We start from the raw sequence: 12,774 nt of genomic DNA, 5'->3' as shown, positions 1-12,774 counted from the left end.
TCTCCAGAGTGTTCCTCTGTCCACTCTATCGACTGCGGTGGTAAAATCGATAAAAGCAGCATACACAACCTGGGTTTTTACTGTCACGTATTTATCTAAGATGGTTTGCAACACAGCAATATTGTCAGTGACCGAATGCTTTGGCCTAAATCTGACCTGATATAGAGGAATTAGTCCAGAAGAGAAGGGCCAGTCTTTAAGATGGTCTAAAACTGTTGCTGTAAAGATCTTTCCTGTTGCATCCAAAAGGGCTATCTGCCTATAGTTACCAGGATGCAGCCTTGAACCCTTTTTATGTAAGGGTATTACAATGCTCCCCTTCCAAGATTTGGGGATTTCCCCCGTAGTGAAAATATGGTTGAAAAGGGGAGATAACATCTTACTCCATTCTTTAGGGTTGCATTGTAGGACCTTAATCGGAATTTGGTCAGGACCCGTTGCTTCTGTCGTTCTCGTCTTTTTTATATGTAGCTCAATTGAAAAATGACTTGTTGCTCCGGTATTTAAGGGTTTTAATTCTAGGCTCCTAACAAAATTATAGCTCATTTCTGAGTTAGTATTTAGTTTATATAAATTGGCAAGGTAGAGTTCCCATTCTGTTGGAGGCACCGGGATAGCTTTTAATGCGTTTTTCGTACCTGTTTCTTTAGCGATTATGTTCCAATAGGCACGTTGATTATTTTGTTTTGCTGCTAGCTGTAAGTCTACCCAGTTTTTATCTTGGGTTATTCTCTTGTTTTTTTCCTTTTTTCTCCTACATTGATTTTTCAATTTATTGATTTCTAACTGTTTGGATGCTGTTTTCTCTAGAAACTGTGCTCTTATCAGTTTATTTAATTGTTTTGTATCGGTAGTTAGCTTTGACTTTTTGTTTTGATTCTTTGTTGTTCTCGATTGCATCAGCTTTTCCTGTAATTTTTGTGTTAACTTTTTGATAATCATTTCAAAATTTGTTATCGGATTTGTTGAATGAATTATTTGCAAGAGTAACGTGGAATCAATTATGGTAACTATTTTATTGAGTGTAGCTGAATTCCAATGAATCCGTCTTTGGACTGGATTTACCAGAACTGTGCTATGGCTATACATAATTTGATTTAAGAAGGAAGGTTGTATTTTCCATTCTGTACTTGCTCGTAATATAGCATGATCACTACCATGAACTAAATCAATTTTCAGTTGTGAGACTGTTCCAAACAGATCGTAACTACTGATCATGTAGTCCAAGAATGAAGAACTACAATTTCCTTGTCTTGTATTTGAGGTGGGAATGTCTCCTTCTACATTGCCATTTAATATTATTCCATTTAACACGGGGAGTGATGCTATTAGGATCTTTCCTCTTTTATCCGCCTTATTTTCTTAAGGAAATAGTGGAATGGAGATTCCCAGGACCTCTTCTTTGTGCCAGTTTGCCCATTTCAGTAATACGTCATTAGATATTTTCCCATTGAAATCACCCATAATGAAAAGCGATGGATAGCCTTGCTTTTCTAATGTTTGTTCGATGTCTTCCAAGATTTCAATAGCGAGTTTGTCCATTTTTCCTCCAGGGGGATATAGATATTGTAGATTAGTAGATCTTTTAGGGTTTCTAGAGGATTTGTCCCGAACTTGATCTTAATACATTGGTGATTCTTTGAGTTGGTTGGAAATATTTCTTGGGCCCATTTGTAGTCTTCATTTAACAAAATCGCGATCCCACCTTTCGCATGTCCCCGATCAACCTGCTCTGCAGGAATGTCATATACAAAATATTTCTCTTGATTAAAATTTTGTGTGGACCAAGTTTCTTGAAGGGCCACCATAGCAGGAGAATTTTTTGTTATTTCATCCATTTTTTCTTTAGTTTTCCCTGCAATGTTACAAGAGGAGATCGTCACACCTATGCGAAACAGACGAATTGTTGTCCTTAATTTGTTTATTGCTGTTCAGGGTCTCCGAGATCCAGGCTAATAAATTATCCGTCTTTGTTGTTTCCTTACTAAGGGTATTTTTGCTCCATATTTCTCTTTCGCCATTCTTTATGGAAACAATTATATTTTCTGCAACGTAGTCTGGGGATTTTTCATATTGTTACAAGAAAGCTTCGATCGCTGCGTTTTAAGATCTTCTTCTATGATTTGTTTCTTTTGAACATCGTGCTTTAGTACTGGGGCCAGATCATAACCATATTTGTGGAGAATATCACTCTCTTTCAATATAATTCCTGGTATTACTGGACACCAGAATTCTAAAATCGCTATTGTTGTATTAGTTTTTTCCGGGAACGTGACTACGTTTATTTCGTTTCACGCTAGGGACTGTAACGACTGAATCTTTCGTAGCAGACTAATAATGCGATCGTTATTAAGTGGAGCTTCACCTGAAGGGAATAATTCTGTGATTTCCACTTAATTAGGCCTGATCTCCTCTACTTGTAGATCCTTTTTCTGAGTAGAGAAAGTTATTTTTGGGATCTCTCTTGCTACCGGGCTTGTGAGTCCGTATCCTACTGGTAAGAAATTTGTTGCCTGTCGGTTTAGTTTGCTAAGTTGGTTAGAGTTATCTCTTTGAATTTTCACCGGCGATTTTTGCTCCCTCATCTTCGGGGTCTGGGGCCTTTCTCCTCTTTATCTAGTATTCCCATTGGTAAAAGGGGATTGTTCTGGAATCTTATTTTACGGGCATTTTTTTTCTCGATTCTTCTTAACACCTTTCTCCTTTTCAGTTTAGTCATCTTTTGGTTTTTTTTGCCTTTTGTACTTTCTGTACCCTGTGTATCATCTTTCCATAGCTCAGTCTCAGCAGTTGTTTTAAGATGAGATAATACAGGACTGTTCAAAATGGATTTGGTTTTACTTTTTGTGAAAATTGGATAATAAGCTACAGACTGATGGTGCGTCCCTAATTTGGTTTCCTCCTTAAAACGTTTTTTAAGAGAATATATCTGGTTATAATCCTGCTTACCCTTAGATTCTTTAGATAATTTCCTTCCAGTTTGGGTTGCAATTTCTTTTGTTGGGGGGAAAGGCGTTTTTATTATTTCATCTTGAATTTTGGGGGGTTTCCCCTTTACATTTACCACAGAATCCCATTGTTAGTGTTGGTTTTGTTTGCTCTTTCTTCCTTTTTTCCTCTACTAGATAATTTAGCATTCCAAGTTGGGTATCAAGGATTTGGTCAGAATTTTCCAATATGTTCCCTAGATGAGTAAGAACTGATTACAGGATATTTTGTAGAGTAAACAGAGATTTGGATACCGGGGTGTAATTGTTAGAGAGGCCTGTATTTTTGAGAAGAGAGAGATCTGGTGATTTTTCAAGGAATCCCTCTAGGTCTGATGGTTTTTGTGGAGTACTAGTCTGGATGTTTTGGGTCTCCTTTTGGGGTTCCATGTGAAATATCAGGTCTCTGATGTTAATATCTGGACAGGTAATGTTATATTCTTGAGATAATTGTATTTTAGATAATTCCTGTATTATTGATCCTGGTACAATAGAATTCAGTATTGACTCCTCCAGATCAATTAAGATGCTTTTTTGTGGAACCTCTGGTATACTTTGATTTTGATTTTGAGTTTGATATATTTCGTCCTTTCCAAACTCTTTATTCCCTTTTTCTTCCTGGATTATCTGATGATCTTTTGGTGATTGCCCCTGATCATCCAGGTTTAATTTTACAAAATACTTTTTAATCCCAGGATTTACTACAGACTTTCTGGCTCTTATCGTCTTGCCAGTACTCTTTCGAATTGCCTCTTCCGTTCCCATCCTCTTCATGAAGATGGTTCTTGATCTTAGTTTTTTATAAGCCGTTACGATATAGATCTACTAGCCCCTGCTGTCTCCTATTTTTGATCCAATGTTAGTGCAGATACTCTTGCCTACTTCCAGTATACACAGTCAGAGAGGTTAGGCTCCAAAGTGCCTGCAAACCGGTGCGCTGCTCATGCAACACCGAAACTGGCACCCTGTTCCTGCTCCCTAACTCTGTTTCCTCTGTAGTTATAGATTTACCGCGGGCTTCAGACATTAGTTACAGATCATTCGTTACTTGGTAATTAGTGCCACTGGTTACTCCTACTGCTAGGCGATCCTGTTAACTTAAGGCCAGCTTTACACTGAAGTTTTTAATACATAACCCAAGCCTTAGTAAGCAGTATAGTGAGTACGAGTGGCCACTTAGGTGAAATTGTATAGTGTGTACACATGGTCGCTTAAAGGAGATTAAAAAGACGCTCCTTACAATATTTGCACAGAGTCCTTGCTCAACTGCATTCAAGGGAGGGAATTGCAGCTCCACAAGGACAATAACAATCAGGTTCGCTTAATAACACCTTACAAAGGAAATACTGTCACTTATAGCCCTTCCCGTAGACAGGATCTCATGCCGCAATTTGGGGTCCCATGCTGGTTCACCAGGCTTCACCCGGGCCTATTCTCTGCCCGCTTTATGTACGTGTAATCCTCGCAGCTTCAGCCACGTACTTGGCACCTCTTGTGGGTCCTGCTGCGTTCTAGGGACCTTTGCAGCTTCGGCCGTACCTGGCCGCACCCGAGATACAGCTCGCAGCTCCTGCTGCACCCAGGGAGCCCTCGCGGCTTTGCTGCACCCAGAACACCACTTGCGGCTCCTACCGCGTCCAGGGGGCTCTCGTGGCTCCGGCCGCACTCGGTGCACAGCTCGTGGATCCTACCGTGACTGGGGGGACTCTCGAGTTTCAGCCGCACCTGGGGCACCCAGATATTACACGCAGCTATTATACGCAGCTCCTGCCACGCCTGTGAAGCCCTCGCAGCTTTTGCCGCATCCGAGGGGCTCTCGCGTTTCCAGCCTCTTGCGGCTCTCGCGGCTCTCGTGGTCTCCTACCGCGTCCACAGAGGGGGGCCCTCGTGGCTTCGGTCACACCCGGGGCACCACTCGCGGTTCCTGCCGAGTGCCAGTCGGCGTCTTCTTCGATCCTTACTCGATCTTCGTTTGCTCGTTTGAGCCTCTTGAAGCCTCACGCAGTCTGGGCAGTTGTTTCTAGGCGGGATGGAATGAATGGCACTAGTCAGTACTAGGCACTACCAGGCACTACCCGGCACTACCAGGCGGGTGAGGCTGGATCCAGGGGCTCCCCTCTCACCTTTGTCCTTTCCCCCTCCCGCCTCGCCTTGTCCTCACTTCTGCTCTTGCCGCTCTTGCCACTGCCCACCGCTCACCGTTCACCACTCTGCTCAGCTTCTCCACCAGCTCTGCTCACTTTCTCCGCCAGCAGCTGGGGGTGTGCTCGTGGTTGTCGCAGCCACCGCTGCCGCTGCCTGTATCACTTCCGCTGACTCCTGGCTCCTGGCTCTTGGCACAAGCAGGCACAAGCAGGCACAGGCAGGGACAAGCAGGGACAAGCAGGGACAAGCACGGTTCGGCTCGGCTCGTCTCGGCTCCCGGTCCCCAACTCCTTGGTCCGGCTTGTATTAGCAGTGCTAAGATGCGGGGACAGCTTTTGACCGCTTTTGGACCCGGTTTTTGTTTGGCTCCGGTTTCGGCTTCGATTTATCACCGATACGGCTCAGCTCGGCAATGCAGTCCACGGGCCTCCGTGAGCCTCCGGGAGCCTTTCCCTATCTCCCTGCTCCTCGCTTCGCTCCGTGACTCCGGCTTCGGCGCTTCGGCGCTTCGGCGCTTCGGCGCTTGCAGGTCTCTGGAAACTCTCTGGCTCAGTCGTTCTCCGGAACTCTGGCGAGAGAAGTCAGGATGCTCCTGGGAATAGTGGTCAGTCGATTCCCAGCTTTTCCTTAGTGGCCAAGTCTCTACAGAGACTCACACACAAAGATGTGTCCGATCCACTACCATGGGACAACGATTGTAAAAAGCCTCGTTCAGGCTGGAAAAAAGTATATGTGTGACCCGGCTCCAGGAATGCCTGGCTGTGAAATCCTTTCATTCTGTGTTTCTCTGAGAGGGATGTGTGCTTCCTAGAAGAGCTAACTCAAACTTATGGAAACTCCAAACGCCTCATTGCTTTTCAGCTACTTTTACCCAGAAGCTGCAGTGTTACCAGGTTTCCTGTTGGCGGAGGCCCCAGCTGTTGTCACTATTCAGCATTGTGAGGGTATAGTTAATGGGTACCCTCTCACAGACATGTCACCATTCTGTCGAGATCCTACCGACCCAAACTCAACCTTAACACATGACCAACAGTTGACTTGCCAAGTATGAGCAGGTTATCTTGGCTGTAGAAAACATTATTTTGTTGAGGTGCTCCTTTCTCAATCCTGTTACACTGTTGCCTTTGCCTTTTGTTGATCATGATGACATTGAAGTAGACCTTTTCTGCCTCAATGTTACTAAATTGTGTACCAGGCAAGAAAGACCCAATATTCAAGAAGCCCCTCTGGAAGAGCTTGATGTTGTTTGTGGACGTCTCTTGTTTAATAGATGAACAAGGGACTTTGAAAGCAGCTGATGCCATTTACACCCTACAAAGTGTAGTTGAAGCTTACTGCTTTTGTAATGGAACCTCTGCGCAGGTTGTCGAACTGGTCACTATTACTGGAGCCTACTGTGTCTCTAACAATTTATAAGTGACCATCTATACTGATAGCCAGCAGAGATTTGGCATAATCCACAAAATCAGGCAGCTGTGGTTCCAGTAGGGTTTCTTGATGCATTGCAAATGCTAGCTGAAGTGATAATTGAAAGTGTGGAGAACACAAGAGCGGAAAAGAGATGTGGCTGCTGGCATCTGCTATGCAGATGAGTAAGCCAGATATTGCAGATTTGAGTATAGCTACGACTCCAAGCATGACACATCTGTGAGCATTTTGCTGACAGTTGCTGATACGTGGGAAGAGGTGAAGAGACTACCGGAAGAGGCGTCAGAATGTGAACAGGAGAGGTGGGTTAAAGCAGGGTGCACCAAAAATGAAAATGAAGTTTGATTTCCTGTTGATGGTCGTCCTGTTGTCGACCTCTATGTGCCATACTAATCTGTAGGTTCTGCACGTGTGTTGGACAACATAAACTTAGGGTGAGGTGCCTAGACAGATTCCGGGCATCCCTGCAGGATCTATTGGCCTAGAGATCAGCTAACTCACAGTGCCTTTGTAAGCCCCTCTAGCTTTACCAGGGAGCGGATGTTTTTTTGCAACCACTGAACAGACAACCCTGATTGCTCAGGTATTGTAGCAACAGATCAGGACCTTTCACTCTGTCACTCATGGTTACATGTGCTCAGAGAAATATACTAAGGAACACACAATGGGATGTTTTCAATATATTTATTGGACCAAAGCTTTTCTTGTGTAGAATATATGTGCTGCTATAATTAGTAGCCAGAAGAAGATGAAAGTGATTACAAGCACCAAATGTATTGATAGTAGATACAATTCTACCATTGTGCTAAACCAGTGCATATATACTGGCATGTAAACAAGGTAGTAATCAGGCATACTCTTACTGTGCAAAACCTTACTCTAAGTGCATATAGAGTGTGTGCAGGTGTGAAGCCAAGAATCCCCCCAATTGACGATGCAACCCCATTACCTGGTGGATGAGACTATAGGAGCCCGTCTTGGTCACAAACTAGATACCCTCTCATAGAGGTGTCAGACCACTGCACGGTGAAGTCTCAGCATGTAGGGACCCTCCATGTCAGCTCAAGTGCCTCATTTACTAATCTTTTGGGATGCTCTTTATTTACAATATAAATCAGCCCTGTGAATGAAGATAGAACAAACTTTGTACATAGTGCATAAAGGGCCTTTAACATGATGTGCTGAATGTGTACACAAAATAGTTTCAGAGAAACAAATCTAACATTGTTGTGCACACAAATATGTGCAAAAGGTCATGGTAGAAATGTTATTTAAGAAAAATAGGACATTGTAAGAAATGAGCAGCTTCACTACATGGGCCTAACCCAGGCATATAACACCCACTCCTCATTCTTAGGGTCGATATATAAAAGCTAGCTAAGCCGTCAGGCCTTAATGAAGCAAAGTTAAAAAATTGTTTAAGACTACTCTTAAAATAATCTAAAAGCAAGTATACCTTTAAAATATTCATATGAAAGCCTTAAAGACTATTTGAAATCCCAAGCACACACAAAGCCATGGTGCCTTGAAAAATTAAGCAAATTGCTGCTTTGATTCATTTTGTTTAAAAACAGGCCAAACGGTTCTCACCACACAAAAAAAACAATTGCTTATGTGTTCTGAGTGATAGATGCAACATTGCTGTTGCCCACAACCACAGACTACGTTTTCTGAGGCACACCTCAAAGGAGGTTGATGGAGCAAAGGTGATTTCATCCACTTCCCACAGCAGCCGCCGAAGCAGGGACTGCATCCTGCAAGTGTATCATAGAGCCAGTGTCCATTTCACTAGGAGCCAAAGCATTCCAGGGTGGCTCGAAGAATGCATCTATCAGAAATAGAATGCCCTGGGGACAACAATATCCATGGGCCTTTAAGGGGTCCATCAGTGCTTCAATGTCCAGTTGCACACCTGATTGTAATCCTAGGCATAGATCTAATATGCATTTGTGGCTGCAAATCAAGCAATGGAATACAGGTTGTAAGCAGTGAAGCCAAACATTCCTGGAGAACAAAAACCAGTGCTAGTTTAGCCGAAGCAGTGTACCATGCACTCACAGCATCGCAGCACAAGCAGTGCTGTCTTATTCTGGGTTAATCTGGGACATCATTGCTAAGCAGAACATTTTTAATCAGGATTCCCGCCAACAATAGCAGGACAAGCCAGAGCCCTCTAAAAGCGCTTCCCAACACAGAGTGTATGACATTGGTATGGCTTCAAAAATCATCTGAAAGGTGCTAACCAGTCCAGAGCTGATACATTTTAAAAAGTTCTCTATTACCTTTGTATCATACATATTAAAGATAGAGCGAACCAGCTCCCCAAAATTCAGCAGGAAGTTAGTGTGGAGTAGTATCTGTATCTCAGATGAGGACCTTGCAACCTGGAGATCAAACGTCTCTCTGGCTGAAGTTAAGGCCACATCTTTTTGAAAAAACATAGCTTTCAATTTGCTCAGAGAATACAAGCGTATGTTGGAAACATTTATCGAAGGCCACAGTATTGCCTCCCTAACTGTCTGGGCAGGTGCAAACAGTACTTGTGTGCACCAAGTGACTATGGAATTAACTGTTACCAGATAAGTGAAGCCTGGTTCCATTACACAGCAACCCTGATCATTCAGCATCAAATAGCTCCCGTTTGAGAGCAGCTTGAAGACCAGATGAATCACAGCAGTCGGAGAACCCTTTAGATAACAGGACAAGTTTGTAACCGAAATATTGCATGCCCCATGAAGAGAAATATCTTTGCAAACCAAGGACCTGCTTAAAGCATTCTCACAGTCGGAACCACTAAGGAAAACATCTATGTTCTCATTTCTGCATCAAAACCTGAATGGTAATTCCCAGTACTCATGTTCATAGCCTTCCCATAGCGCTTGGTATCAGCCTATCTGTTGGAATTGTAGACAATATTGGAACTGGCAAGTTGTGACCGGTACGGTGATGTGACCATGGATTATCCAGTCTGTGGATGGTGTCTCAGCCATGGTGAAAGGTAATTGGTTTAATTTGTCAATGTGCAACATGGTATATTTTGCATCTCTACATGCCATTAGTATCTGTTTTTTCGTGAGATCATATGCAGAAACAGACTTGTACCATTGATGTAATGCCATGGAACCATGGTGAGACTGTGGTGTTTGCAGCGTCCAGCTCAATGTTACAATGGACCGTAGTTGTGACTGTCCATGCTGTAAAATAGACATAACTCGCTCGCTGTTGATTGCAAAAGATTCTATGTTGCCCTGTGAATAAATTTTGAATGATAATGTGGTCATACCATTGTCAACCCCAGCATAAGCCTTTTCAAAATTAACCCTGTCAATCTCACGCAATCTCCCAGCAGCTCCCCATTAAGAAATTTCTTGTAGCTCATTGTATATTCCATACAAGAAGAGCTTTTCACGTGGGTTCCGGAGACCTAATAGAAAATCATCATCATTGATCACTTTATTTAGGTCAACAAAGACCATAAAAGTACACGTAAAATAAGTACATAAAAGCGCAGAATGTTAAAACAATAAATTACATATACAGTAAAACTTGAAGCTAAAATTGAATTAAACTTGATAGTTATCAGACTGTACAATACAATTGATAGATGCACGCAAATATTACAGAAAACTTCTCCATCTACGCCACATGCCAAACAAAAACCGTGATACAGCGAAGACGATGGGAGGGTGGGTGTCATATCTTAGAACCCTACAGGCTTGGGCGCATTGGGTAAAACCTAAGTTCCTACAGAGTGGAATCAGCCAACATTTTCTTATTTTCTGGTATGCTGGATAAAAAAACAGAACATGGGATACATCTTCTTGCTTGTAAGTACATGCCGGGCATACAATGTTCGCTGCGTTAGCCCATTTACATGTAAATACCCTGAGCAGGAGGCTGCCAATCCTAAGCTGCATGTAGAGTTTCCTTGCAAGGGAAGGATACATTAAGTCCAAAAAATCCTCCATTTTCGGTTCAATTTTTACTTGAAGGAACTCCACCGTCAATCTTCCCAGAGTGGTATGTCTCTGGAGAGATATTAGGTTCTGATTCCTGGCATAGCGCAGCAGCTCGACTTTCATTATCCTTGGGCAACTATCTACGGGGTTCTCCCACAGCTCAGGTAAGCCAATTTGCCAACAGAGTGCCCTAATGTGTAGGAGCCACAGAATATTCTTGGTCTTTAAAGCGGCACCACCTCTATGAATTCTTCTTTATAGGAAACTAGTTCAAGCACGGATCAGAGCCTCTTCCAAAACATCAGTGGCCGTGTTGCTGCTGCCTCCTCTATAGGTTCTAACCCCAAGTCCATACGCAGGGGAATAAGTGGTGTACTCGCTAGTAAGCCTAGTAGATTCCTCATAAAGGCATGTTCTACCCTCGCGAGACTAGTTATACGTTTATGTCCCCATAATTCTGCATCGTACATAGAAGCCGCTCTGGCCTGGAGTTTATACATTTTTACGACCGGTGCCGCATGCTTAAAAACTGAAGTTCTATGGACTTTACTAATTCCCCCCACTATTTGGGACAACCTAACCTGTCTGAGGGTCCCAGTCATAGTTTTCCGTTAAAGTAATGCCCAAGTAGTCAAAAGTCTTTACTCTTTCCAGATATGTACCATTTAAGAGGGGGTTAGGGCGAGTTTTCTTAGGGTGATTAAAAATAATAAACTTGGTCTTAGTTTATCTCTAGCCCGCGCAGTTTACAGAAAGCTGCGAAGCCGTCCAAGGTGCGCTGGATGCCCGTCGATGTTTTAGATAACAACAGAGTGTCATCTGCGAACATTAGAGCGGGTACCTGCCCGGTCACCAGCCTAGGGGCATTGTTGTCTTTTACTCTCAGCAGATGATCAACTAGCCCATTTATATAGAGGCAGAATAGAGTTGGGGCCAGGACACACCCCTGGCATACACCTTTCTTCACTGGGAAGCGAGCCGACAATTCCCCGTGCCTCCCACACACAACTTGAGCGTGTTTATTCATGTGGAGTCTAATTAAAATGTCCAACAAGTAAGCGGGAAGACCCATACCTATCAATACGGCCCACAGTTTTTTCCTCTGTACTAGGTCAAATACGGCCCGCAGGTCCACAAAGATGAGGTAGAGGCTACCACCCTCCACGCACACCGTTTTCCAAAATAGTAACTGCATCCTAAAAATTTGATCTAGTGTTGAAATGCCCATCCTAAACCCAGCTTGGAATATAGTCAAAATCCTGTTTTCCTCTATCCACCCCTGGATTCTGTCTAAAATAATCCTGCCCATCAGCTTTTGCATGGTATCTATCAGGCTGATGGGCCTATAATTAGACGGGGTTAATGGACAGCCTTTTTTGTGGATAGGGACAATTTCTGCTCCAAGCCAGGTATCTGGCGGGTCGTTCCCCTTAAGTATTGCATTAAATAGAACAACCAAATATGGTGCCCAAATTTTAGGTTGTGCTCTGAATAAATCCCAGGAAGCTTATCCAAGCCAGGGGCCAAGTTGGGTAGAAGTTTGGTTATTGCGGTCTCAACCTCCATAAGTGAAATATCTAGGGGCCCACCCAAACGATATTCACACAGGGAAGCCACTATCCCCTTGCCCTGCTCAGTATCTAAGGGCCCCACCAATTTACGCTCATGGAGGGGTCCTGGGGTAAGGAGCGGGCAAACCTCTCCCACGTCCCCCAACACAGGAACCATCAGCCCCTCCAATCTATGCTCATGGAAAGGTCCAGGGGTAGGGGACAAAGATAACTCTTCAGCGGGGTTAGTTTATAATGCTTCAAAATGGGCTTCCCAAACTACAGGTGCTATATTCGCTAAGATAGGTGGTCTGCCCCCACAATTTCCAGTACTAACAATGGCCCAGAATGACTTGGAGTCTTTGTTCAGGAGTGCTAATCTTAATTCTACCCACTTATTCACCTCCCCGTTCTTCTTTTCCCTGTTGACAACCTGCTTATACCTGAGCCGGCACTGCTTTATACTAACTCTATCCTTATCTTTTATTGCGACTAACATGTCTTTTTTTGCTTTTCGACAGGATGCCTCATACCAGGGGTGAGTTTGGTCTGGGGTAGCCTTCGTTCTTCCACAAGGGTAGAACACGTCCGATGGTTTGGCAATCAGCTGCTTGTGGATTTCCACAGTCCTAATCTGGGTCTCTCGGTCAGGAGCCTTTTCTCCCACCTCCACATTTCTATCAATTGCGGTAGTGCCAGCTGATA

This window comes from Lissotriton vulgaris, chromosome 6 (assembly GCF_964263255.1).
Source record: "Lissotriton vulgaris chromosome 6, aLisVul1.2, whole genome shotgun sequence".
Lineage (NCBI taxonomy): Eukaryota > Metazoa > Chordata > Amphibia > Caudata > Salamandridae > Lissotriton > Lissotriton vulgaris.
This window is presented reverse-complemented; position numbering follows the sequence as displayed.